This window comes from Dasypus novemcinctus, chromosome 19 (assembly GCF_030445035.2).
Source record: "Dasypus novemcinctus isolate mDasNov1 chromosome 19, mDasNov1.1.hap2, whole genome shotgun sequence".
Lineage (NCBI taxonomy): Eukaryota > Metazoa > Chordata > Mammalia > Cingulata > Dasypodidae > Dasypus > Dasypus novemcinctus.
The window spans coordinates 28,265,923-28,271,529 of NC_080691.1; the positions used below are offsets into that span (position 1 = coordinate 28,265,923).

A 5,607-nucleotide genomic window follows, 5' to 3' on the forward strand; every position below is an offset into this window, starting at 1 on the left:
GAGAATCATGACTGCAGTGTGGGGACAGGACAGAGCTCTCTGGACCTGTGGGTTCTGGGAATAGCAGTGTCACCCTGGTCCTGCTGCCCTGAGGCTCTGTCCTGGGTCAAGTCCATTCCGGGAGGCCAAGTCAGTGGGATGTGAGAGCCAGTGTGTGAAGTAAAGCTGCAGCCCCTTCACATAAATCCTCTGGAAACTCTGCCTGGCCTTGGATGGTGTTGAGAGGCAGCTAGACACAAACTTCCATTAAATGGAAGCAAATTCAGATTTTATTCCTAATTCCAGGGTGCCACGTGGAAACTAGAAGTTTGTTGAAGTATATGCTTCCTACTGCACCTTTCCAGGACATGGGAACTTGTTTAGTCGTCCTAAAAAACCAAAGGCTTTGAGGTTTGATGGTGGTCAAGGCCTGAAAGAGCAGGTCTTGTGGGAAGATATTCTTAAATAGCATGTCAAGAAAAGATGATTGCAAATACAAACATTCAAAGGTCATGGTACTATTACCTCTATATAGAATTAAAATATGAAAAGAACAATCAGACTTGCATATATATTTCCTCTGCTTCCTGATTTCGCACCCTGTTGCTCAGTCTACAAAGTAGCAGGTGCAATACAACTGCTCCTGGGAACCCTCTCTCTTTGGGTCCTTTGAGTTTTACCTACCTGTATTGTCATCATCATCATCATCACTGCTACTGGATTCATAACGCCGATCTGCAAGCCAATCTGTAGGAACACAAACATTAGCAAAAAAGTTTTTAGAGACAGTGGCACACTTGTCCCCCCCTTTTCCAGTTAAGACCGTACTGGCTACCCAAGATCCCCATGCTCTTTCCCCTGGGATCTCAGATCTTCCTTGAACTGTGAAGTCAGAGGCCTCCAAGAAGACAAACAGTTTGCAAATGAGAGAGAGCAGGTGAAGCAAATCCCTCTCAACTTCTCACCACTTAGCTGGACCATCCCAGCACTCACTTGCCATCTTATCTTCCTGAAATTCTGACATTGTGGACATGCTTTGTGTTAGATGAGTTCAATGAAGAGACCCATTGCCAGACTCTGAGCGCCTGCCCACAGAGCATTTTTTTGAGGATGGAAATGTTCTCTCTGTCTTGTCTGTACAAAGAAAAGAATAATATACCATTTTTCACATTTTAAGTTTAATCATCAACTGTCTCTACATTTTGTTTGCTATTATTTGTAAGCTGGATAAAAACATCCCAGATGGAGTAGAAATTCACAACTACTATCAATAAGGAGGTTGCAAAATTATCCTTTGCCTACAGAGCAGGAAGATACTTAAAATCAACTCAAGAAAATAGGTTTAAGTATTGAGAGAAGGAGTACTCACACCCATTTGTTATGAATTCCAGAGTCTCACACTCTTTTTAAAGTCATTTAACTCCTAACCCAGTTTCTGAGTAGTCTGAAAACAAGGAACCATTCAAGTGAAATATCCTTTCAGATCACTCGTGAAAATATATTAAACAGAGAAATCCCAAATCCCTGTTTTCAAATGTTAAAAAGAGCTTGTATTGGCATATAGAGAGAATATCCTTAGATATAGTCTAAATTTTACTCAGGTGTTTTTTTCCCCCTTTTTAATAATATCTTCAATTTCTTCTGAGGCCTTTCCTTTGGAGTCATTTGATTCTATGGCTTTTAACTTCTTTGGATGCTCCAGTGGTAAACCATTTTCCTTTGCGCCTATGCAAATGGCCTTTTAATACTGTGGTGATGGGGGAGCACACATAAATTTTCATCTGATAACTTCCACAGGTTATTTCTTTTCCTTCTTGAGTGTGAACTATAACTTCTGTTGGATCATATGTTCCACTTACAACCCCTTCTTGTCTTTTTAGAGAACTTAAATTGCTTCTGTTCATTTCTGTACTACTCCCCACGCTTCATCTCCAGGACTTTGAAATACGCTAGCTATTCCTCATGTCAGGGATCACTTCTTGTGCCTTGAGAATTCCCAATGTGAAGTTTAAAATCTTGCAGGAGGGCCACGCTGCAGAATGTGGCTGACGTGTTTCAGAGGTGGATCCTCTCCAGCAGCAGGTTGCTACTGTAGGCTAAGTACTGAAAACTCATCCCTTCCCCGGCAGTTCCCACAGCCAGAGCCCACCAAGTCGAATGCAAACAAAGAAAAAACATTATTCTGTGATAATACAATCATAAATTAGTGTATTCTAAGGTGAAAATGTTACAGAAGACACTGCCTTTTAAAAGGTAATAAACCTACTATATTTATTTTATTTCATTATGCTTTTTCCTTTCTTTTTTGGGACATCTGAAGCAGGGCTGAGCAGGGCCACCCACCCTGCTCATCACACTCAGGGCTTAACCTGGGAAGCTCCTTCCTGATCTTAATGGGATAAGGAAGGCAGTTGAATCCTGCAGGGCTTGATGTTGAACAAATCTAAGGACACTCTTCAAAAAGAAGACAATGCAGACAGCACCCCTGCAGTCTGCACACGGCAGCCCGAAGGCACCTGCAGCCCTCTCCTCCAAATTAAGGAGCTCTTGGAGGATGTGGCTGAGCAAACTGAGGGGCTCATATGGACTGGGATTTTGTTCCTTGGGAAGAGGTTCTCAGGACATTCTTCACTTGCCTGTGCTTCTTTTACCAACTCATTCTTTTCTCCCTTTGCATGGTCATAATAACCCTTCTCAATAGTGGCCAATCCAGTTGCTTCCTGGGCTTTGTTTTCCTGAAATGGCGAAAAGAAAGCTAGGGAAGCAATGGACTGCACGTGAACTTGTGTCCCTTCCCCTGTTCATCTACCTACTCCACACTCACATTTCCTCTTCCTTTTCCACTCATCTTTTACTTTGTTGATGCCTTCTCTTGAAGGGAGGACTGGAGAATTTGGTAAAAAGACTTCTTGTGGGGAAGGGGCTGCAGCTCAATCAGCTGGGCTTGCATCTACCATATGGGATGCCCTGGGTTCATGTCCCAGGGCTTCCTTGTGAACGCAGGCTTGCCCGCATGCTGCAGAGAGCAGCCAGCCCGGGTGCTGCAGAGCGCCACCCAGCCCGCAAGCACCTGGGAGAGCCTACTCAGCAAGGTGATGGCAACGACAAAAAAAGGGAGACAAGCAAAAATACAGAAGAGAGCACAGCAAACGGACACAGAGAACAGACAGCAAAACAAGCCACATGTGTCTGTGTGTGGGAATAAAAATAAATAAATATGGATACAGAAGAACACACAGTGAATGGAGAGAGCAGACAGCATGCAAAAAAACCCCGCAAGGGTGGGGGGAGGTTAAAAAAGAAAAGTCTCCTTGTGGGATCTTCCTCGAAGCTAAAATGAACAATCGTGCCTCTCCAGAGCCACCAAGTGCAGAACCACACTGCTGTGTCGTGTGCCCAGCCCAGGACCAAACTTCTCAGTGTCCCTCCTGCAGGGTGGGGCCCAGAGTCTCTGATTCCCAGTCCAGCTCCCTGCCTGGTTATTTGAAGGTTGGTCAAATTGATTCAGTAGAGCAGACTGGGGTTCAGGAAACCGGGAAATGCTAATAAAATGGGTAAGGCAGGCTGGAGAGCATTTTTACAGACATAGGAGATCTGAGGACCTGAACAGATTGGACAAGACCGTGTCCTCCAGGATGAGAAACATAAAAGATGGAAGAGAGAATGCAGAAGAGCTAGAAAGGAGCCCCTTATGAATAAGACGAGAGAGAACAAAACAGACAAAAACAGGAAATAAATCACACGCGCCTTGCTGTTCTGTTTCTGAATCTTCGAGATCAGCAAAATAAGATTCAGACTGGATCTCAGGATCCACAGTGATGTGGCAGCCTTGGAAAAGGAAAGGGGAGAGTCTGGGTAGAGGGGAGAACGCGATGCCCCTGTTGTTCATGGCAGGATGTAGCCTGATCCTGGGCCCATTTCGGTCCTCATCTCCACACTCCTCCCCCAGGGCCTCGATCACTTCACCTCTGCAGTGAGAGAGTGTCTAGGATCCCCAGGGCCCCCTTTCCAGCCTTCAATTCTGTATCTGTGATGATGGAAGAACACCTGGGTCATCCTGTTCCTCTAAGAAGGCGGTCACTGTCTCCATGACTTCCTGTGCACAATATTGGAACAGGAATCTCTCACCCTCCCTCCCTCACCATCTCCCTGTCTCTTTTCTCTCTTCTAATTACTGCCCATTTCCTTTCTCCCTGTTAACCTCCACCAATCACATTGTTCTCCAATATGAGAAAATTCGAGGAATGTCAAGGGTATACTGCCATCCTCTCCAATCAATCGATGGATCAATTAACCAATCCATCCTATCCAGGGGGCACCTGTCGGGGGCCTGGGTTTGTATGGGATCATGTGGGAGAAAGCAATAATCAACCCCATGAATCAAGGGACTGTTCTATGCCCTATAACCTTAGGTACTCGGGTGACGTTTTGTACTCACAACAACCCTACAAGTTTCCTAGCCCATCAGAGAAGTTGAACTTGAGATTGGGAGTAAAGTAACTTTTCCACAGAGCCTAGTCTGTGAGGCAACAGGGATTCTACAGCAAGTGTGCCCACTTAAATAAGTGGAATCTTCCAAGATTTGCACCAAGCCTTGGAAGGACTGGGAGGGAAGGGTGCCTGGGCAGGCCTGAGGAAAGGTACCAGGCAGGGGCATGAGTGGGAGACAGGGCTTAACTGACTAGCTGGGGCACACTGGTTCTTGGGGGAGCAATGACCCCTGGGCCTCCTTCTCAGAGGCTCTAACCTAGGCCTGTTCAATTCCAGGAGACCTGGTCTCCAGGACTGTGAGAGCCAGCGTGTGAAGGAAGCCATCAGCCCCTTCTCAGATGTCCTCCAGAAATCCTGCCAGGCCACGGTGCAGCTGGAAACAAACCTTTCTGAAATGGAAGCAAACTCAGATGTTATTCCTAGTCTCAGGATTTGGACTTTGGGCAAAGAGTTGAGACTGGAAATATGTTCATGGATATGCTTCCCACCCACACTTCTCCAGGATGCAGCTCTTGTGCAGTAAGCCTGGGAGAACTGTTTATTACCTTACCCAAACCTGGGTGTGCCTTTAAACCAGGAATGAACAGTGAGGACAAAGCATGAAGGTACTGCTACAAGACTTGGAAGTGCCAAGGGAGAAACCCTGGTTCTCATCCACCTCCTGACTCTCATTAAAAGAACTTTGACTTTTGACAGGCTCTGGCGTAAGCCGGTCAGAGACTGTGTGCAGCCAGTTCCCCATCACAGGTCAACACCAAAACTCAAACCTCCACCTCTTCTTTATTTCTCGGAGATACCAATCAAAGAAAACCAAAGGCTGTGATGTTTGTCAGAGAAAGGGAACAGCATGATTTGTGGGAAAGATACTTTTTTAAACAGCATAGCAAGAAAAGATGATTACAAGCACAGCACACTCAAATCCATAGACCTATTATGCCTTACTATTACCATTATATCAGAAAATTTGACAACATGAAAATAAAACAAACCTCCACACGTATTTCCTTTGTCTTTCTGATTTCATTCCCCCTTTCCTCAGTCTCCAAAGTGGCAGGTATAGCCTCACTGCTCCTGGGTACCCACCCCCACTGGATCCCACCTTATGTTACCCACCTGGATTGTCTTCAGCATCACTGC

The 5,607-nt window shown here is 45.5% G+C and overlaps 1 pseudogene; it reads right to left on the bottom strand.

The window, feature by feature from the left end:
• Positions 1–1,576: 1,576 nt before the first annotated feature.
• LOC101422372 (gamma-glutamylcyclotransferase pseudogene) lies at positions 1,577–2,094 on the bottom strand (annotated as a pseudogene).
• Between the last annotated feature and the right edge of the window lie 3,513 nt (positions 2,095–5,607).